This window comes from Ischnura elegans, assembly GCF_921293095.1.
Source record: "Ischnura elegans chromosome 13 unlocalized genomic scaffold, ioIscEleg1.1 SUPER_13_unloc_3, whole genome shotgun sequence".
Taxonomy (NCBI): Eukaryota; Metazoa; Arthropoda; class Insecta; order Odonata; family Coenagrionidae; genus Ischnura; species Ischnura elegans.
This window is the reverse complement of record NW_025791659.1, coordinates 6106021-6130087: the sequence shown is the minus strand read 5'-3', so window position 1 is coordinate 6130087 and position 24067 is coordinate 6106021. Positions and strand designations below refer to the sequence as shown.

General features: G+C 38.6%; 1 long non-coding RNA gene across 1 annotated transcript; it reads right to left on the bottom strand.

Moving 5' to 3' along the window:
• Positions 1–6632: 6632 nt before the first annotated feature.
• Positions 6633–16652, bottom strand: LOC124172797. The gene is made up of 3 exons (XR_006868274.1): positions 16556–16652; positions 8224–8397; positions 6633–6719 (listed from the first exon to the last, which is right to left on the bottom strand). It is a non-coding gene; the product is annotated as an uncharacterized LOC124172797 (long non-coding RNA).
• Between the last annotated feature and the right edge of the window lie 7415 nt (positions 16653–24067).

Genomic DNA, 24067 nt, shown 5'->3' with positions numbered 1-24067 from the left:
ATAAAACAAGTAATACAGATGATTTTGGAGACTTTGTCTACCAAAAATGAGTTTGAATTTCGCCATCTTGAAATCCACACAACTGTATTTTTTAGCAGTTTTCCATAATATTTCTAGAAATTTAAAATAATGAATTTCCGGGAAAATTATCCCAAAATTAAGGCATATCATCAAAAAATGGACATTGACCGATCCGAGAATGCAATCAAGGAACACCTGAAAACACTCTCAATATGTGCTTTATTGCAAACTAAACAGGGATAAGGCCTGAGCATTTGGCTTCTACTAATAAGTTCGTTTCTAAAAGAAAAAGCTGGAAATAAACTGATTTGAAACTTATGCAAACACTGACATCTGATTCACAAAGATGTGAAAGTGTTCATGGTAATGATGGGACTTCCGTGAAAGCTTTTTCTTTGTTGTTCAACAAAATGTTCTTTTTATGTTCATTTTGTGTTCTTTTGATGTTCAAAAAAGTGTTCATTTTGTGTTCAAATTATGTTCTTTATATGTTCACAGACGAGTGTTCATTTTGTGTTCTTTTTATGTTCTTTCTGTCACAAAACACATAAAAAGAACATAAAGTGAACATTCGGTGAACATAGAAGGAACACAATTTGAACATTAAATGAACATAAAAAGAACACTGAATGAACACACTTTTTTCTACTAGGGATATAACTGTCTCCTAGGCTAATGCCCAAAAATCTATTTAGTTAGAGTCTTATTAGTGGCACATTGAGGAGGTGTATGCCATGAAAATAGATACTTGCTCACTAGGGAACACAAACCTAACCCTGCCTGTCTCGCATTCCGTAACAGCCTATATAAAGCCTCGTTGAAGGTATAGTACCATTGTTTGAAGCTCTGTTCTTAGGTAGGTGGTACCTAGGCAACAGACATCCTGTGTACAATTCCATTGGTCTCGCTGAAGTTTTTAAACTCAAGGAATGTGAACTGAAAGCCATCAATGATTATAACATTGGAGTTCAGAATAGGCAAAACATTCTCTTAGCTACTCAATCGTTGAATGTGATTTTGCTTTTGTGATTTCATAAACATCCGGTCAATTAGAGAAAGTACCATTAATTACCAAGAACATTTTTCCCTTAAAAGGTCCCGGAAAATCCACGTTAATACGGTCAAATGTCTGTTTAACACCTTCAAACTTCATTAAAACTGACTTTTCCGGCGACCTGGAATTACTTGTAGAAGGACCACAACTTCTAGAATAACTTTGGATATCTTTAACCAGCCCTGGCCACCATATGTACCGACGGGCAAGCTTTTTTATTTTAACCATTCCGCAGTTTGGTCTATGCATTCCATCTAAAAGCTGATTCCGGGATTTTGTTGGATTTATAACCCTGTGACTCCCACATTACAAGACCTGAGTCAAGTGCAATCTCGTTTAAAAGTCTAAAATATGGCTTTAACATTTCAGCTACCGTTCTTTACGAACCAATTCTATGGTATAGAGGACCACCTTACGGAAAAATTTATCTCTTCTTATATGATTTCTTATCTGTATTGAGTAAATGTGTATTTTATCTTCAATTAAAAAATTAAAATAATTTTTTAATAACATTTGAAGGAAGTCAAGATAAACTATCGGCTGCCGAATTCGTATTCCCTTTAATACACTAGTAGGTATAATCAAACCCACGTTTTTGTAGCCTTTCTTTTGCGTACTCTCTTTACCCTGCGAGCAAACTCTAGGATGTTTGGCAGGGGGTGACCAATCACCAACATGCAGAATGCAAGAGGACCGCCTCATGCACACCGCACGGTAATATAAATATTACGCATATTAGAAAAATATCCATGCATATTCTTGCAAAGACCAAACTTGCCAATGGTTAGTAGTTTCTGTAAAAATTCAATGCAAGTTTGTAACTATGAATAAAACATGCAATGACTCGTCCTAGATGGTGATATATAAAAACAAATATAAAAAAATGTTAACCAAGTGGGTGACCAAGACATGGGGTAAAAACTTGGCAGTGTAATAGGAAATGAAATTTAAAGAGAGAAGTGATTTTTATCAAACAAGTGATGATCATTAATGTTCCGGATAGAATAGGCAAGCTAAATGCCAAGCTGCCATTAATTCAGAAAACTTGAGTATACGAAAGGCACCGATGATCTTTGGAAATTATTTAACGCTTAAAGCCATGCAAGAATATCAAAAAGAATACTGTTCTGTGGAGCATCCCATCGCCTTGGAAAATATTTCATATCACCTTGCGAAAATCAATTATTAGAATTAAGACTTCCTATGTGCAGGGAAACCTATATATATAGTGTACACATATATAAATGGTTAAAGTCACCATCACTAAACATGCACACACAAAAACTAACACTCACACGGGAAAATAAAAATGAAAGCTTTCGAAGTAGTGACTTCGTCATCAGCCTAAGTGAGATTGGGAAAAAGGGGAGTGCGTTGGACAAGGGAAAAAGGGGGGAGAGGTGCGTGAGGGAGGTGGTTAGGATGACACGTTCAACCCTGGAAACCTATTGAGAGATGTTGGGGGGATGACGGACAGCAGGAGACGCGATGATTATTTATTCTGAGGTTAAGGGGGTGATGCATTGGCCAAGAGGGAAAGTGGGGCAGAAGTTGCGATGAAGGAGGAAAAAGATACTGGTGCAAGTACAGGTGGTAAAGGGAAATATTGGGAGGCATCAGAGTTTGGAGAGAAAGGAGACAGGGGGTTGAGAGAAAATCTAGCAGGTTCTGCGTCTCGGACGGTTATAATGTATCAGTGGGATGGTGGTGACTAACTGCGATTTTTCTAGAGGGCGGATGACTTTAAATATGGTATTTTATATTTAAAGGCGGTCTCTTAAAGGTGATACGAGGAGTGGAGGGGAAAATCTGAGAAGTGGATTTGTGTTGAGAAAGGATGGGATACAAGACCTCCAATATGTTCTGTAGAACGTGAGCAACAGGAAAGTAGGTACTTAGCAGAGGTGGAGAGCAATATTTGTCTGTGCGGGGTTTATTTGAATGTGTGGTTTTTTTCTAATTTTATATATCCAAAGATTTTCGAGGTAGCCGCGGTGAAGAAGAGAGGTGTGAAGTTTCAAGAGGAACTTTTGAAGGTCTTCAGGATTGTTGTAAATTCTATGTCCCCGGACGGAGAGGGAATAAGGGATAAACCAGCCAGATTAAGTTTAAACCAGCAAGACGACTCCATCAAGTTTACGATGGAGATAGAAAAAGACAAATGCCTACCATTCTTAGACGTCCTCGTGAAGAAGAAGACCGACGGGAGACTAGGCCATGAGGTCTACAGGAAAAAGACCCACACGGAGCGGTACCTACAATATTCTTCACACCACCATCCACTGCAGAAGAGCTCTGTAATCAGGACCCTATTCCACCGAGCCCTAACTATTTGCGACGACAATTCCCTAGATAAGGAGAAAAAACACCTGAGGAAAGTAATGGAGAAAAATGGATACCACCGAGACATCATCCGGAGGGAAGAAAGGAAAGCGAATATGGCCCTTTTAAAGACCGGTGACCAACCTGCAGAAGAAGAAAAATCGAAACCTGCCGCTTTCGCAATGATCCCCTATGTTGCAGGAACCACAGAGAGGATTTCACGCGTTCTCGGCAAACGCAATGTAATCACAAGGTTCAATTGCGTCTCCAAGACCAGAAGCCTTCTCGTCAAAGTAAAAGACCGAGTTCCTACGCAGTCGAAGAGCGGAGTGTATGAAGTCAAGTGCAGCTGTGGGAGTAGCTACATAGGCCAGACCTCTAGAACCCTCAAGTGCCGCCTAATGGAGCATCAAAGGGCAACTAAAAACAGACAATTTCGACTTTCTGCCATAGCAGAACACATATGGACAGGCCCTACCCATAACATCAATTTTGACGAAGCGAAGCTTATTTCCGAAGAAAGGAGATATTTTCCACGCCTGATACGGGAAGCCATCGAAATAAGCAAGACTCAAGATAATTTCAATAGGGAAGACGGCTATCCCCTTCCGCATGCCTGGAAACGAGTTTTGCGTGGAAAAAGACACAGCAGCGACAGCCAATCACAGATGACCTAGCCTCTACGGACAGATATATAAGGCGACCAATTCACTGCATCATTACTTCACTGACCTGAAGAAGCCGACTGTAACGCCGGCGAAACTGTCGTCCGAGAACAATGGACCCACGCGGTGTTTTACCCGAAAGAGACGTATCTTCATACTCATCGACCCGCGGAAGCCTGCACAAGGAATGTGTTTAATTTGTTGTTTTCAGAGAGATGTATGTCCATAAAGTGATATTAGTTTTGGAAATGGAAGAAGTGAAGGAATCTGAGGCAGAAGAGTTGAGTAAAGGAAAAAAGGTGTTAAGAGAGTTGATGTCATGAGGCCAGAGAATGAAAATGTCGTCAATGTATCTAAGTAACACAAAGAGGAGGTATAAAACGGTAATTGGTGAGGAAATTTTCTTCGAACAGGCCGATGAAAATAATCGCGTAAAAAGGGCAAAATTTACTTTCCCTTGCACAGCCGCAGATCTGTAGATATTAGTTGCTGCCAAAAGAGAAGGCATTGTGGGTGAGAATAAAATGATAAAGATGAGTGGAATATCAGTGCTTGGGTTTTGAGGTGTGGGTCGTAGTGAAAGATAGCGGCGGAGAGTCCCTCAGAAACAGGTACACAAGAGTACAGTGAGGTGACATCAATCGTAGCCATGATGAAGGGCTGATTGGGGGAGGGAAATGAAAATTGGGTTCATGAAGAAAGTCGCGGGAATTGATGACGGAAGGGACTGAACGAAGGGTTGGAGATAGAGATCAAAGAATGCAAAGATGTGCTCCGTAGGAGAGTTTCGGGAGGAAACCACGGGGCGGCCTGGGTTATTCGCTATATGAATTTTAGTAAGGATAAAGAACGATGGGGTAGTGATGTGAGACGGTAAGAGAAGGGTAATGTCCGACTGGCTTAGGCCATCCAAGCAAATCTTTGCATTACATCAGTAAGAGTGTGAGTTACCACATGCCAATTTCTCATTCAATATGACGTTAATTATGCGTATTTAAAGAGCTTACCTTGGATACTCGGTACCTTCTCTCAGTTCCATCAGGATTTCCTTCAAGAGATCGAATACTTCATTCTGGATGTAGCTGTGAGATGAGAAGTCCATGCATTATTATATTAACTTATTTCAGAATTTATCATTCAAATGAATACTCTAAATGTAGTACGGTATGTTCACTAATTTCTTGCTTTTTTATTGCTTTCCTATATTTCATTGTGATAGTGTTTGAAATTTAAAGTGACCAATATTTTTTCTATTTTAACCATTTCCCGACTTTCGCCATATTTTTGACAAAACTATATGCTTTTTACACTTTCACTGAGAGGCAAATGCCCGTACGATCTCAATATGCTGTGCTTCTAAACATCATTGTATTTTTAATCCTTAAAACATTCCTACTATTGCTATCGTAAATATTAAATTTTACAACGAAACATTAATTTGCATACTAAGTGAAGACATAAATCCTTGTGAGAAAGTAAAATGGACAAATCCTCGATATGTTTATAAAGTTAAAATAAGGACACTTTCATATTTGTAAAAACTCCAAGTCTCCAAATTAGGGTAAGGGAGTACATTTGCCTTGAACCTACGATAGTCTAAAATATTTTAATGATTACATTCAGAGGATAATTAAATATAAACGTTTTTACTGGGTACAGCGTATTTTCAACTCCATGATAATAAATGACGAATGGCAAATTTCCACACATTTTTTTTTAAATGAACACCGACCCGATTTAGACACGTAATGTCATTATCAAGGTACAAATTGGCCTTCCTATGTTCTCTATATACCGCCAATCAAGAGAAGGGTGGGGTGGAGAGAATAGCAAGGTAGGCAGTTTGACAAAAAATGTGGGTAATAGAGAAGGTCATTGAAGGAGGGGGCATTAGGGATTACACTACGTATCGTAACCGGGTTGGTGTTCATTAAATAACATAGTGTGGAAGTTTACCATTCGTTCTAATCTCATGGAGACAATCGTATATGACGTGAAAGCAGTGAATAGGAAAGGTTTGATGAGAAATTATAGCAACAAAGAAAGGAGCAGGTGTTGATGAAGCTAAAAAAAAATAAAAAAGATCTATACTATCTGTATTCACAGAGTGGGGAGGAATGTGGGTTAAAAGAGGCGATTGGGAGGAGTACACTTCATCGTTACAAAGATTAGTCAGGATCTTAAAAATTTCGCATTTCTCATAAAAGTCTATTTTTTCCTCTGTCTATGGAATATAAAATGTAAAAGTCAAAGTAACAGGAGTTCAGATGTTTAAAAAAACATGATTTTTCGTCACTATTGATAAAACTATTCCTGTGTTCAATCACTCGATCTTTAAATCTACTCCCAGTCTGTCCTGCATAACGAATATCACAATTATTACACTTAAGCAAGAATATACCACTTTTGATGTCTTGGTTATAACTGTCCTTAGAATTACATAATCGTTCTTGAAACGTTGCCGGGGTAAAGAAGGAGACTTTAGCGTTGTCTTTTGGAGTTATTCTTCAAATTGTAGCCAAGTGGCCGAGAAGATATAAAAACTACACAATCGTTATATTCACCTTTCCTCTTCTTCTTCTTCTTCTTCTTCTACCTCCAGCAAAGCTGGGAACATTTTTATGAGCAACTCCAGCGAATCAATAAAACGGTCATTCCTGCAAGAGAAAGGCAAATTTGTTATTTAATTGGTTAGACACATTAACGGAATAAAATATCCTTCAGTTACGTGTTCTTGTGTTTGACATTCAACCCACCAATCATATGACAGCAGTTAACATATCAACAAAGTCTAATATCAATAGAAATGATAAAATACCTTCACTGGAGCAAGAGATTAAGACGATATAGAGCCTTTATCCATCCTACCCCTCCTTACTACATCAAGTAATATTTATAATTTACTTTATTCCAATTGTACAAATACAGAACGAATGCGAACTTGAGGAACACCAATAGCAATAAAAATTAAAGAAAGACAATAATGAAATTACATGTCAAAGAGTACCAAAGGAAAACAACAAACTAATGTAGCAACCTCAGTATTTAGAAAGTAATTTGGTTGTTTCACATTATATGAGAGGAAGTCGGTTAAGTAAAATTTTTAATTGATAGCAGAAAGGCGGTAGAAAATAGAACGGTTAATTATTAGTAGTATGAGTATGGTTATGTTCTACAATGTAGATATTTTTAAAATTGCTAGCTTTTCAAAGTCAAATGTAACAGGATACTGAAAAAAAACATGGCTCAACGATTAATAAAAATAATGAAGATAGTTGGATAAATGTTCCCGGGTTACGGACGCGTTGATAAGGTTTAGTGGACAAAATGAATCAAATTACGGAATCAACGACGGCAATAACTCAGAAAACATTCGAAACACTCGAAGGAGTCTCTCAAAATTATAATTAAATATGCATAGGTCTTCCCTCATATTCTTCCAGAGGCTATTTTTACTTTAAAAAATGGGTTTCTAAACAACCAGATTCACCCATTGCATGCAGAAGGTTCAACCCATTACAGGTATTAACGCTGTACCCCCGGATCTCTTATCGGTAAATTTCCAGCGCAATCCGCTACATCCATAGGGTGCTGAAGATGATCACATTATATTCAGTCGTGAATCACCGTTATATTTACAAAGTTCAATCTTTCTCGTCTTATAATCTAGTATACTTCTTTCATAAAGTGAAAGAGGAGACTTTTCTTTCGTAAAAAGTGCGACGAAACCAACCTGAATCTTCAAAAGTGGTCTGAAATTTTAAAGCCCTGCGAGTAAGGATGATATTCTCATAATATGAAGTATATTTTGCGTTAAAAAAATGTTCGGAACGTGTTGAGAAGTATCTGTGAGTCAAAATAAGTGATAGTTTGAAATATTATACGTCACCTTTCATTATTCTTGACCTGTGGATTTAAAATAAAAATACAAGGAATGAGAAAAGTAAGCACTGGAATATCATGAGAAAGTTGAAGAGATGCTATCAAAGTTTCCTTTTATATCATTCTATTGTCTAGGATCAACTCTCGTTCCGACAATCTGTGTCTTCACTGTGATCTGCGGTGTGGTGTTGAGTCAGATATTCCTTCGTGTCTCGAGTGCGATCACTCAGTGAAACGAAACGAAGTAGCGTTAGCTGTGAGAAGTGCTCTCATACGTACCGATCATCCTGTCTGTATCTCACTGAATTCCTTGCATCATGATTTGAGGACCTCATGTCGTCTTGAATCAGCGAGTTCTGATCTGTTGGACTCGAGTGTGCAACCATCCCTCCCTCCATCTCTTCCCGCGACGTCCGGAGATGATCACCTGGATTCTGCATGTTGATGGAACCCCTGGATCAAGTGAAAAGTATACATGTGGGTTGACAGGAGCAGAAGACTACTCTGGAGTCATTAAAGATAGTAATCACTTTGTATTCTACCGTGCTTCAACACTTCAATCGGTGTTTTGCTCACAGGGGCGGTCTTGCCAGGTCGGCTGGTCGGCGATCGCCGAGGAGCCTGAGCTTAGGGGGCCCTCGACAACACTCGCGTCTATCGTGAAGTGTATTTATATTAAAGGTGTTACAAAAAGGAATAAGATTCTTAGAACCAAAGCTTTTTGTAATTACAAATTTCTACGTTTTCATCTGTGGCATCTTACACAACATGCTAGGTGAGAAAAGATCAAATAAAAACAAATAAACAAATTAAGATGCTGGAAGATCAAAGAGAACCTCACGTTTATTTGAGACGCTTCTAGAAAAGGTCATTTTTTAGATTACGGTGCGATCACGTGGAACATATTCGATAAATAGTTGTTATCACCCTAATGCCTTATTACAGTTCGTAAGCCGTGAAATATGATTTTTCATAACTTTTCATAATTTAGTTTTCAAGAGCCAGAATATGGTCGAAATCCATTTCCGGGGATGCAATTTGGTAAAATTTTCCGGAAGGGGAACCTTTGGATGACGAGAAGGACCCATAATGAGTCCTGGCCGATGGGCTCCAATAATCCCGGACCACCCCTGTTTTCTCACCAAATAAAAAAATGAATGCAACGACTCTCCTGCCGTAAATGAATATGTTACAAATCTAAAATAACACCTAACAGATTACAGTACCGCTACAAGGGATATTAGAAGCACGACTGACGTCACGGGTCGACAAATCCAAGCTAAGCTTGCGTTCGTGGCTACTGTGCTCGAAGATCGTATGGCTCGAGTTCAGGAAATAGTGAGTGAAAATATGTGTGGCCCTTTATGGTTTAGAAAATTGAATTATCTAAAAAAGTGATCAGAAAAGAATACAGGCCACTGAGATCCGGTGCCGGAGGAGAATGCTGAAGATGATATTGGACGGATAGGGTGAGGAAAGAGGAGGGAGGAGATAACACCCTTGCCTCGTATAGCGCAATTTCGATAAAGCGCATATTCGTTCCTCGGGGAAACATCGGAACGCAGTGTAGCCTAATCAGAAAACTTAAAACCTCTCATGATAAAACGTGAACACGCGCTCAATAAATACAAAATTGCTATCATTTTATCGATATTAATAGTATTTCTTGCCTCAAATCTTCTTTCTTGTTCATATATTAACGGAAAATCATTGCCGAGTGATGTCCAAAACTAGTACTCGTCATTGGGTGCAGATAGCCGGCGTACAGAAGTAACTCGCACGCTCCGCGCGCTCGTTAAGGGGCTCCGCCCCTTAAAAACCCCGGTTCCGGCTTCGCCGTCTACATTTGTGGTCGCTCGAAGACTTTTAAAGTTCGAATAATCTCACCTTAACCTAGGGCCGGCTTCGCCGGCCAGGGGGTTGGGAGGCGCCCCACTCATTCCTCGAAACGGCTTCGCCGCCCAGGGGTTGAGTGTGAGTTGAGATGGGTGGAGTCTACAACGGCTGCGCCGCTCAAACATCGGGGCGGCTTCGCCGCCCGAAGGTTACTGAAGCTCCCCCTCGCCTACGCCAGTCACACCTCGGAACGGCTTCGCCGTTGCTCGTTGTGGGGCGGCTTCGCCGCCTTGGTGTCAAGGAGCCCCCCCGCGGCTGCTCCGCTTAGTCCTCATTAATGCTCTTCTCCACCGAGAGGGGTGCCCACGGGGATTCGGGGGTTTAAATGTGTTATGCATGCGGTCACTAATCGTCCACAGTGATCACGTAGCGATGATTGTAAAGGGTAGTGCAATGCGGAGTAATAGTGGCGACAAGTACCCATAAAAGAAAGCTTAACGGCAAGTTTTTCATTTTTTGCGGGGGTTCCAACGGAATACCGGGGGGTTTATACTTGTCTTAAACCAGTGGTCACAAATCGTTCTCATAAATTCCGTGCCGATAAGTCCTAGGGGTCCGGGACAGTGGTCTGACGATTCTTTTACCTGGAGATGCGATTTATTAGAAATTTTTTGGGAGGTTTCACGGGGTTATCGGAGGTTTTTATAAGTGGTAGGGGCACCGGTTTAATTGTGACGAAAAGTACTCGGAAAGGCGACTTTAAAATTCATTAATTTTTTTTCAGCGATGTTCCAGGAGGTGATCGGGGGTTTCTGGTATTTTTTCCCGTATGGTTTACGGGTGCTCGCCCTCACCAAATATTCCGGATCTAGAGCTCAGAGGGGACGGGTAGTGTGGCGTAATGTTTGCGAGAAGTACCCAAATAGGAGACTTAATGGCACATTTTACATTTTGGGGGTATTTCAGGGGGATTCCGGGGGTTTATGTATGTATTTCACGTGGTCACTATCCGTTCAAATAATTTCCGTGGGGATGAATCGTTGGGGGCGGTGGTATACTCACGAAAAGTACCCAAAAAGTAGACTAATATGCAAAATTTTATTTTTAGGGGGGTGTATGAGGGTTTACCGGGGGTTTATAGGTTTTTACTGCCGGCGGTCATCAATCGTCCACATCAATTCCGTAGCGATGAGTGGTAAGGATTCGAAAAGCGGCGGAATTGTGACGAAAAGTACCCGAAAGGGCTACTTATGTGCAAATTTTAATTTTTTAGGGGGTTTCGGGGGGTATAAAGATGATGATACTATATGGTCACATTCATTTACTGTCATATCTAACAGAAGTGTGCCCTATGACATCCATATTTCGAGAGTAATACAATAAAAAGCAAACCAGTCCCCGAAAAAAGTGAGTAGTGCCCGCCATTTTTATTTTTTCGCGGTTAAATACATTGAATCATTTATTAAAAGTTCATGTTTTCTGAAAGACAATAAATAAGTGTATGTAACTACAAAGTTTGAAAGAAATTGGTCAGGTTAAAATTGACATAACCTTATGTTAATCTTTTGGAAATCGTAATTTTCGTTGATTTTCGGAATATTTTAATTTTTTTCTGAGTAACCAAGGACGACGAAAGAAAATTGTTACCTACATTTCGTAGAGGATGTTATAGTCATATATAATAATAGTTTTCGTTATCCTATACCTTAAATGAAGTCGAAGGGAGCGGAAGTTATGAAATTTTAATAGAAAAACGAATATTTGGACGCCGTTTTTGCTGCAAATTTCTTTTTAAAAAATTAATAACATTACGTTATTACGTGCCCACGTTTATCAGCTTTCAGGAAATGCATTAGCAATCCGTGTGGCACACCATTCGCGCGCAGTAAAATAAAAACCGAAAGACTGTCCCCGAAAAAAGCCCGATTTCGGCCATTTTGTCGTCCTAGCAACGACACGTGGCGGAAACTTCCGGTTTTCGGATTTTTCCTTCGAATTATTTCGGGTTCCCCGCACGCGTGCAAAATTTCAGCTCTCCAGCACGTCTGGAAGTGGTCGGGAATTTGTATCCATCAGTCAGTCAGTTACCCCAAGCGCGGTATATAATAGAGACTTACCTCGTCTCCTTAAAAGAATGAAAACGGTTTAAATAGATCGATAATTAAGCGTGGAAATGAGTTTTGTTAAGCGATACGGTTTCAGACGTAATTTTTGCCGTTATTAGTTATCGGGCGATTGACTTCCAGGTGGAGAGTCTGCGCTAAAGCCTTCAAGGTCGTCGGTATTCACGGGGGAGAAATGAAGCGGTGGCAGAGTTACGTATAAATAGCATCAGCACACCAAATGGTCCGCTATAGAGTCTCAAACACAATGACTTCATTCCCTCCCAACAGTCGTAGGCCCTCTGCGTATTAGGTACACAGTTCACCAGTAAAAGATTATTTCGATAGAGCCATGCAGAATAAAAACCAAGAGAAAAAGTGGCAAAGAATAGGAAGGTGGGAAGAAAAATGAAGTAGTTATCAAGAAAAACCATAAACCTAGAAGAGGAATAGAAAGAGGTCCATTGCTTTGAAAATGGAGACTGTCAATGCGATATTGCGCGGGAGTTTAACCCTAGAACGGCGGACTGGGTCCAATGGACCCGGTTGGTAGTTTTGAAAGTTTATAATTATGTCAAAAAAGCCTAATATTGATTTTGACGCCTTGAATGTTCCTATGTGTACGTCCTGTATAGCATTACAAGAAATAATGAGAATAGGATGATTATATTTTTAAGTATAATACAAAGTTACATAGTGGACGTACTTGGTCAGTTGGATCCAGTCGACCACTTTCAATGCTATAGGTAATTTATTTCAACTTATCAGCAGTTTTCTTATTTATTCATATTTTTGGGAGATTCAATGTGTATAGAGTTATGAGGAAAGTGATAGGCGATACTTATTACTAATAAGTGGGCAATTTTTATGGATTTGCTCGAAGCCTTTTATATGCTCTTACATTTACACATTTAGAGTGAAACAATCAGAAACATGTGTCCACGTCGTTCTGTAATGGGTAGTTTTTGCAAATATTTCTTTTTGATGTACACGCAGTATGAATTATCTTCATTCAGTCCTGTAATCAGTCATTTTTATATGTGAGACGGTTCATCTAACGTCTTCGGTGCTTTCGTGGTGGTCAGTAAGAAGTAACGATCACAAGCTGGAGTGATCTTGCTACCTGCCGACATATGCTGTTATTCCACCTACCGAACTGAAGACATTGAAGAATTTTAATTCCATCGTTACATTTTGATGCTGTACATGGTAAGCTTGAACCTTAGTTCATTATAAAGAAGATTATACTCTATCATTATAATGCACTACTATTCAGTATTTACCTCATCTAACAAATCGTTTTACTCCTCAAATGGATTATTCAGATGAAGTGGTGTATTAATTTTCAACTACTATGATATACACAAATTATATTATTCCTATCTTTACTGGATGCTTGGTGGTACCAAATTTTGTGGAGTGAGATATTCGTGTGACTGAATTCATAGAGTGACTATTGGTTAACTGTGCAGTTCAGGAGCTAAGAAATCGGATGGATGTTGGAGTCAAGATAACTATCAAGATATTTATATTTATTCCTTTTTATATTTATTCAAAAAAATTGCCACTTCTAGAAAACTAATTGAGCTTTCTCTAATTAAAATCCGATAGGGATGAGGGCTGAAATGTTAAATGAGGATGGAAAAGAACTGCACGGTGGGTGATATTTCTTCGTCTTGCTGGGAAGATGATATAAATACGAAAATGGGGAATTCTTATCGGGAAAAAATTTTTATTTCACGCAATCTGAAAGAGGAGTGGTAAACAAAACTTCATGCCACTAAAGAGGGTAACACGGGAATAATAAAAATAATCACGCGAAACGTAATATTTGTCGTATGGTCCCGTATGCAGTGCGGAATTTTTATTGTCTTCCGCCCTGTTGCTAATTTTGCGTCCTAATATATTTGATGTTGTTCGAAAATGGACCACCATTGAAAGGCGTATAGTTTATCGAGCATTGAAGAATAATGAAAATGACTCGGAACTAAATAAGGTTCTAGGATACTAATATATATCGTTTTTACTAGTCAAAAATGAAATGTTTCACAACTTTGGAGTAAACTAGACGGGGGCCAATAGTCAACAGTATTAGAGGGAGGGATCGATTCAAAAATATTGCGGGTTAGTCGATATGATAATGCGGCATAAATGAGGAAAAGCAGTTAAGTTGAGGACTATTAGAGAGATATTTGATGTGCGGAATGAATATTTGAAATGTGCCAGGATCCTGCTTGACGTTTGACGAACAGTTAATGATGTGTCGATTGTTTCTGGCTTTAGTTTGTGAAAATCCATTCCTACCAATAAAAAGTTATTCGTTCTGATAAAGAACAGAGGAACACGGAAGGCATTTGAGGAACGGGGAGCTACACAAATCGCATTTCGCGAAAAAAATATGGGAGAGTGACCACAGGAGCGATTTTTTTCCGGAAATTCTCCACCTTAGAAAAAGGGAAGAAGGATGGACTGCTTGGAGGAGTTGGAGATTAGGAAGCACATCAAGAATGGAATTTTAGCAAATGAAAATATTTTTGTCAACTATTCCCCCCTCTTGGAAATTCCCCTGAAGCTGAGTAACGCTACAACCCCAACGCAACCCTCCCCTAACAACGCGTAATAGCAACCAGATAAACAACAACAAAATAACTGTTATTATAACGATTTCTGTACCTGATGATGTCGCCTCTGCGACGAAACCGGTCTTATTGAATAAATCGTGTGAAAAAGTATGATAACTAATAGTTGCTGATGTTCCGGGGGCGTTGTACCTAAAGAAAGTTTGTTTCGTCAAAAACAGGGAAGTATTTAATTAAAACTTTTAATAAAATAAAAACTTTGGCTGCAACAGGTATTCATAAAGGGGGAATATCCAAGTATGCACAGGTAGAGACTCCAATAAAAGCCGAGAGGTCAATCAAGGGAAGAGATTAGTCACAAGTATGGTTGAGGGACTAATCAGACAGAAGCATAAAATGTGAAAATAGGCCGCCGACTACTTTCCAAAGGTTTAGCGATTATAGAGATAATGAGGAAAAATAAACGAGAGATTCCACCCGAGCTCACGTCTGTAAATGCCATACAGCTTGATACCACTTTGTTAGGCTTTGCAAAGGTTCCATGATTCTGTAATATTGCCGAAAAAAGGAAGAAAAAAGTACAATTTTACTAAGCGCCATGCTAAAAAATTAACAATGCCACCGAAAATAAAAAATATAAGTAATTTTGTTTTATCATAGATAGTACTAAGGGCGGTGCAGATACCATTGGAATAAAAAGGTGTCCTAAAAGGGTTGAGTACCTCCAAGAGAAAATCAACTATCGGAAGAATTGGCATCGAGAAAAAGAAAATGTGACGCACACATTGAAAACCTTAGCATAGTTACCAGGGAAAATAAGTTTCGTAAGTGCAACTACAAACAGGATAGAAAGACATGAACTAGCTCTTCATGATGAGCGCAAAATATATGCCAACAGCTTTCCGAATTATTTATCCTACCAGTGCTTGTAGTAGCATAACAGTTTTTAATGACATTTGTAAATGCATCATTCCTTGGTTTCATTAAATTTGTTATTAATCTTATTTATCAGTGACAAAAATCCATATTGTAATTTGTGTAAATGCAATTGTGTTAGTAAACATCCATAAAAATGGGAAAGGTGGAGTGATAATTCTGGTAGGGGGCATAATATTATGCTTTGCTGCAGTATAGGCTTCCAAAATATTATTTAACAGCAAGAAAGACGTGAATAAAAATGCCGAGGAAGTAAATACGATAAAAACAAACACTGAACTCATCCTTAATTCATCATAAACTGGTAATATCGAAGAAATATTTTTCAGGGCCCACTCGACCTAGTCAGGCTACTACGCGATAATGTTTTTTTCAGTCTTTCTAGGGTTAAACCCATGCTGCCTTATTCTTAATAAAGACGACATTAAAACATCAGTATCCTCAGCCGCAACAACTTCAACCAAGCGGTCGACACATACGGAAAGTTCAAAGTGAATCTGTACAAAAAGGCGAGGGTGGTAATCGCTCCGAGATATTTAGTGAAAGCTCTGGTTTTTTCCAGAATTTTAAACGGCAAGCAGGTATTTTCAGTGCGGCGATATCAGGTGAATCTGCAAGTGTTGATATCGAGTCACCGCAACACTTTCTTATAAACTAAAAGCTGTGATTTAAAGTGGCTCCTTTCCCGCGCAACTAGTTTTTAGTGTTGACGAGATAATTTTGTTTTGGAAAAGAATGCAATGCAAAAATTTTAAGTTTCATAAACATCCACAATTTCACCCCACTTCTTCGTAACATTTGAATCACCCTCCTATTAAATTATGCGAGTGGACACTTTTGTAAAACCGTTTAAATGAACGCCAGGTAGACATTCAAGAGAACACCCGGAAAACCTTGCTGCAGTATTGGTGCACTTGTGTTCGAACGCGAATAACTGTATAATTAAAATAAATACAAGAAAGAAAATTGTACAAATACCTTCTCTCCAGCGATTGGAATTTCTGTTTACAATTACATGCTTAATGATTTTCTTACGCAATGTCAACATTTTTCGATTTGCTTGTGACACGAGTACTCCTAATTAATGGCATATAAATATCACAATGGCAGGAACATTTAAGCATCACAAAGTTAACTTAGTATCGGAATTATACTTACAGTAAAATTGGACCTCGCAAATGAAAAGGAAGGCTTATTCAGAAGTTTTCCAATAGCTTGCTGTCTTGAAGGTGCGTCCTAACGGCCACTCTTTGGTCTGAAAGCCAGCGCAGGAATGTCGTACACTCATTTCTAATACTCCGTTTTATTTGCTACTTATCTATAGCTACTCGGAATAACAGCGATAACAGATAGCATGAGATCAATGCGTACAGGTGGGGAAGGTCTACGATTTTCACATCGAAGGAAAATTTCCCGTAAAAGATGTTGACTCAAAAAACACAAATATTCCACGTCGTCGTTGGCAACTGGGAATATATAATCCTCGACCCTTTTCCCCGAAGGCAGCCCATCCCGGAGTACTTTTGCGGTCAGTTAATTGTTACCAGTGCAATTTTAATTCTTTTAATTGTTACTGTTGCATTAAATGTCTTTTCATTAATGTATTCTTTTCATTTTGCAATGCCTGTAGAACTTTTTAACTAAGTTCTACGGCTATTTTTAGGGCTTTCAGCAAAACGGCACTATAACATAGACCAATAAATACTTTAAAGGGAATGAAATCTTTCAATTTTCCTAGCCTACTACTAGGTATTTACGATTTATGACATTAACATATTTTAGATCCATCATGTCAAATGCACACTCTCCTCATTTGCGTCTGCTCTCCAGTTCTCTGATAACATGAAAATGATACATTTAGAATTTTGTTAGAAGAATATTTTCCCGAAAAATCGTCATAAAACTGCTTGAATCTCACAAAATTTTTGTTTGAAATGGCTAAATATTATTTTTTAAAGGAAAATTTTCAAAGCTTTTCCGAGAAGAGTGAGGTTATCACCTTCCACGTACATATTTCAGTAGGAGGATACTTGCACCAATATACTCTTAGGTGTGCCAGTTGGAGGATAATAAGTTTTTCGAAGAAAACATTTATGCGCTAATGTGTCCCGAAATAAGCCCGTGAGGTGCACAAGACAGACCACCTCAATGGATACTGACCAGAGAACCAAGATATGAGATTAATTACCTGGGTAAAGCAGTTCTTATCCTGCAATGTTATGGAATGCTTCACACAACATGTGTCTACGTAAAACATTCCCTATTGGTACATTAAATTAACGAATTTTTAGGATATGCATTTTAATAAACTTTGTATTTAAAGGTTGGTAAGAGGTTATTAACAATAGTCGCTGTAATTTTTTCTCATGACAAAGAACTGAGAGAATCATATTTTATTACATTACGAGGGCTTTTTTTCATAGAAGTTAAATCGGATATTCTACCAAATTTCCCCGCAAATGTACACTTAGAACGTAACTAACAGAGTAACGTATATTTTTAGATGTATATCATTACCATATTGCTCCTATAAACTTTCTAGTAAGTTATAAAAATAGCAATTAAGCATCTAACCTTAGCGTCTCCAAAAATTGTTCTAGGTGATGATCAACTCCGTTTATATGAACGCTAGAATTCCGTTGAAAATTTGGAACCAATCAGCAGAACATACAGAATGTAATTCCTCGCATTGGTTTTCAATAAATACAACATGAACGTTTTTAGTTATTTTAACTTGTAAACAAATAAGTGACCATGAGCACCTTCCTTGAGGGGGACACTGAGAGCCGGAATGGGCCAAGGTAATCCTCATACGGACAATAGGAAAGGGTCGGACCTCTCACGCTGAGGGACCCTAATGGCGGTTGGGACCAACTTGGAATGTTTGACCGCGAAACCGTGAAAACAAGGCCTTTGGCCTTTAGCTTCGAAAAATTCAAGCCGTGAAAATCCGGCCTTCCTTCTTTAGTATCAGAAAATTGAGATCGTGAAATCACGCCCATCTTAGAGAAGAGGTTAATTGTGGGTGAACGCTCAAGAACAAAGTTATGGAGAACCATGCGGTCTGTTTCTAACACTACTATGTACTTGCACTAGCCGAGAACAAATTTTCACGACTCCATCCGGAAAGTTTATATTTTTCCTTTTCCACTCCATACCCCGTATGTATCATGAAGGACAAATAATGGACAACATTTGATATCACTGTTCAAGTACGGCTCTTCTACAAAAGTGTAATCATTTCTAATGGAGGTGAAAGTCCAAACGGATATTCAAAAGAGGCGAAAAAAAACCTATACGGTCTCACTTAATAAGAGGGACGGTGGTCAAGGCGGGAAATAAATTTTACTATGTACATGTGGAACGGAAGCGAGATCATTGTGTCGCAGGAAGACAGAAGATTTATTCACTGACTCACAATAAAAAAATAATGATGGCTCACACAGCACTTCGGCGCGATAACTTGCTAAAGCTGACCGCTGAGAAGCGCCACCGGACCATGTGAAGCTATCAACGGTCGACTCCTATGTAAACTAAAGGAGTTTATTATTGTTTAATATTCCAACAAAAGGTAAATATGGTTAGCTACGGTGTATATCACTGTTTTGTCAGGTGATACATATAGTATAATTATGCCTGAATAAATTAAAAATACGCATTCGATTAATAAAAATATCACCAACAAAGATAATGTGTCAGCGCGCGGTCAGCTTCAAGCACCTTGAGGTACTTTGACCAGCCTTGAACACATTTTCAGCGTTTCCTCCGAAAACTTTATAATTTTTCTTTGCATCCATTGACATAACAAATCCTTTTACTCATTTGTCTCCAAGATATCACTTAATCTCTCGGCCAGCTACAATCATCCGCCATTAGCAGTCATGCAAAGAAGTAGATTGAGACTAAAGATGATGGGGACCTGTTCATTGAATTTTTATGCACGTGATATCACAAATGTAAACATATGCATCATCATCACTGGTCAACAATCCTAGGATTGGTTTGACGCAGCTCTCCACTCAGTTCTCCTATCAGCTAATCTTTTCACTCCTACGTATTTCTTCTCTTTCACATCTCTCTTTACTTGTTCCATATATTTTGTTCGAGGTCTTCCTTTTCCATTCTTGCCTTCCACTTGTCCTTCGACGATTGTCTTCATCAGGCCATCATGTCTCAAGATGTGGCCTATAAGGTTGTTCCGTCTTCTTATTAAGGTTTTCATGAGGCTTCTCTTCTCTCCTACCCTTCTTAGGACTTCCTCGTTACTAACTCGGTCGATCCATTTGATTTTCATCATTCTTCCGTAGCACCACATTTCAAAGGCCTCTATCCTTGCTTTCTCCGCTGCGGTCATTGTCCATGCCTCACTTCCGTATAGGAGCATACTCCAGATGTAGGTTCTTATAAATTCTTTCTTTACATCCATATTTAAGTTTCCCGCTGTAAGTAGGTCTCTCTTTTGGTGGAATGCTCTCTTCGCCTGGGCTATTCTGCTGATAATTTCTTTCTTGCTTCTCCCGTCACTAGTTATCCTGCTTCCCAAATAACAGTATTCATCAACTTCTATCTGTTTTTGCCTCCCTATTTTAATGTTGTTCTTGACTTCTTCTCTTCTGCTGCGTACTAAGATCTTGGTTTTCTTCGTGCTTATTTTCAGTTGATATCTACTCATTATCCTACCCATATTAACCAGAATATTTTTCAAATCCTTCTCTGTTTCTGCTAAAACGGCTATGTCATCGGCAAATCTTAGCATGCTTATTTTTTCTCCATGGATATTCACTCCCAATGCCTTTTCTTTGATTTCCTTAATGGCTTTTTCAATGTAAACGCTGAAAATTACGGGTGACAATGTACAGCCTTGTCGCACTCCTTTCTTAATTCTTGCTTCTTCACAGCTGGGCCCTGATTTTATCACGGCTACTTGGTTTTTGTATAAACTGTGGATGATTCTTCTGTCATTATAAAGAACCCCAATTTCCTTTAGGATTCAAAGCATTGTGCTCCAATCCACGTTATCAAATTCTTTCTCTAAGTCCACAAACGCAACGAATGTTGGCTTGTTCTTTTCCATTCTCTTTTCTATCAGCAGTCTTAGGGCCAATATTGCTTCCCTTGTGCCTTTGTTTTTTTCTGAATCCAAATTGATCCTCATCCAAGTACTCTTCTGCTTTTCGTTCTATTCTTCTATAGAAATAAAAATGCATGTAAAAGTTAAAAATATTTATTTTTACGTGGTAACTTCTTTTACAGATGGCGTAAGTTAAAACAAAAATATAGCTCAACACCTTCATTTTGAATTGTTTTAGCAGTTCATAGTAAAATTGCAATAATTACGCTGCAAAATCCCTGGTTTTCTTCACGTTGACAATGACACATATTCATTTGCTCATGCAGAAGCGGCTGCTGTTTTTCCAATACCACTCCCTGCTACCACGGAGGGATTCGCTGGAGGTGTTTAGCAAACAAAGAAGAGTCGGCATATCTCTGGACGAAGGCGTGGAAGTTTTCCTCGTACACTTATCTAGTGTTTGCGCAAGGCGTGATTTAAGTGTGCGTTCATTGTTTTTTTTTTTTAAGCTTTATACTGTATTTGCCACCTTCGTGCCTCTCCCTGTCTGTCCAAAACCCAATTATTCTCCGTTTACAACCCCTTTAAGGTAATTATTGTGAAACCCCTTATTGCGTGTCGTCTCACACCGTGCGAAAGATCCAAAGAGAAAAAATCATTCGCCTTGACCGGGATTCGAACCCGAATCCCCCGATATTTGGTCGATTGCGTTAGCCAAGTAAGCTACAGGGGCGTCATTCTTCCCTGTGGATATTTTCGGACACTTCCGAAAATGACGCCTCGGTAACGTAACTGGCTAAAGTGCTCGACCGGAAATCAGGGTATTCGGATTCTAATCCCGGTCAATGAGAATGATTTTTTCTCTGTGGAACTTTGGCACGATTGTGCATTGCGGGTGACTCCCGTAAAAGTCATCACCGCGGCTAGTAACGGTATACTTTAAACTAGTCTCACACCGTGTCAATACCATTACCATGAAAAGATTCTTATCGATCGCGGAAAATGAAAGTTTTTAAACCGTGTTCGGAAGCCTAAATCTCCTTTTCTATTTTTGTTACCTGATCTACCTGCAGCAATTTAGGCGTTCGTAGGTCATGGTTCACTTCTTTGGAAAATAAATTGCTCATGAATTTACTAAATAGTTTTCCTCTCTATTCAATCTACATAATCACAGCTATTCCCTATCCAGTTGTTCTAAGAGATTAGTTACACTAACTTAACTGCTATGACGTCTCTTCGCGAATCTGACTATTCGTTTCTGTAAACGTCATAATTGAACTCCAACCTTTCAGCGACGAATGCTTAGTGAAATAGTGGAGAAAAATACCACTTCGAGAAGTGAATGAGCGTTCACTCATAGCTGCTACGAAGCGATCGATTGCAAGGGTTATATCCCTGGGCAGCTGTTTTCGATGAAGCGCTGTGAGTGCTTCTTCCCCGTGAATGCAACCAATGTCCTTTCCTCCGTCACTGTTTATCGAGACCATTCTACTCATCTCTCACTTATACTATTTCCAACTCAAATCTATCTAGCCCCATTCACTTCTAACCATAATACACTTCCAAAGTGTTCTCGTTCATTGTGGCAATGACAGAAAATTACCCCGTCTTAACGCTTTTAGGTCCGTAAGGATTGCAGCCATTAAATTGCAGCACAAAATACGTTTTTAGGCTAATGTTGATTCGTAGTCCAAATACGTTCACATAAAAATGATATATCAAATATTTTCTGAGATACAGTCTGGGACAAATATGTCCCGCATGAACGGGCCTTTTAAATATTTATAAAAAAATTCTATTAACCCCTTTATAATCTTTAACCTGAATGTTTATATATGAGTATGACGATTTAGTTGGGCACGTAACATCTGTCTAATGCTACAGCGATGAAAATTCAATCAACAGAAAGAATACTTGGATTAGAAAATCCAGAGGAAGGTTGGTCCTGAGGAAAGGTCTGCAGTTTTGGGGTGAAAAGCGGTCCACATTGCCCTAATTAAATGTCTCTCCCCCTCCAAGATCACATTCTACCAATTCCCTCCCCTTCTGGGCCTCCAATTGCCTATCTGAATTTTCCTCATGCATGCTGAGAACTTAATGGTGTGAGGATGCCTGGGCAAAAGTTACAAAACATTGATGAGCCTTTGATCACATATTTTTTTAAAGTCGCACTTTCAGCGAATCAAAGAAAAAGGGAGACATTTGACGTTTTTGAGACATTTGACGGTAAAATTAGAATAATTTAACGTTGATTTAATGGAGAAATACAATTTTTTGGGATAGAGAAGCAGTTTGTTACTTGAAGTTGTTGAGAAGGCACTCATTAGAAGCAAAGGTTTGTGAAGAATCTAAGTATGCACGGGAAAGTATAATTTCAAAATGAAATAAGAAAATATTTTCGAAAAACCCGCATGAAATTGGCAAGTTCGCATGGCACTTGCATCGCTAAATAAAACCACTACAATGACTTCGCCTACATTTCGCAAATGTATTTACCTTACCGCCATTTATATACATTTTACATTCATTCTGCTTCTAAAAAATGTATTTGTTTAGGATTTACCACTTTTTAAGTGAATATTTAGTCAAGTTGGGTCTCAAAAAATGCAGTGTGCAAAGGTTAGATGCAGTGTTGAAACTAGTCGACTTTTGTAAATGCCTTTTGAAAAATCATTTTTGACTCTGGAATAGTGCTGAGGTTCAAAATTAAACTCGTATTTCATGTCTGATCATTTTTTCTTTTGTTTAATTTTTTGAGAGTGTTTGTGTAAATATTAATTGGAGGCTGGAGTACATGCGTAGGTGCGATCTCTTCGTAGATGCGACTTCTCAAACGAAAAGGTGCGTCAAGGTGCGATGCGCGGCAGATGTGTCTAAAATTTTAAATGATATTTTAAATTTAAAAATTAAAAAACCACGTTATTCTCGCCAACTAGAAAGAAGAAAATAAATTTCTCTGCCCACATCTTAGTCGCGATATGAATTATTACTCAAATAGTGACATACGTTATGACATTCATTAAGGCTAAAACGAAAAACTTTGGGCGCATGAAAGTTTGAATGTTGTGTTTGCAATAAATATGAACTTGGAATATTATCATTTACAGTTGGGTTTTCCATCGCTTTCTAAATTAATAATATCTGCTAATAATTGATACCATTCACTATTATTGAGGTTATTTAAAATTCAGTTCATATTGAAAGAGAAGGTAATGCTCAGTACTCAACATATAAACGTAATAGAAATTATCACCAAATGAGTTGATTGGTAAATGTTAATATGCAAGAAGTCATCACTAGTATTTTAAATTTATAACAGATCAGTTTGTAACATATATTTCCTTTTTAACTCATTCCAATTCGAGGTCTCTCGCTCAAAATAACCGTTGCGGAATTTAAAATTCTTTCTTCAAGTAGTTTGCAACCCCAGCCATTGACCGTCCCTCTTCCTTCCTCTCCATTCGTCCCATTGTAGGGCCACAATGAGTTATAATAAGATACTCTAGAAAAATTCATGTTAATAGCTATTTATTGAAAAATTAACTAAAAAAGGAAATATATGTTACAAACTGACCTGTTATAAATTTAAAATACTAGTG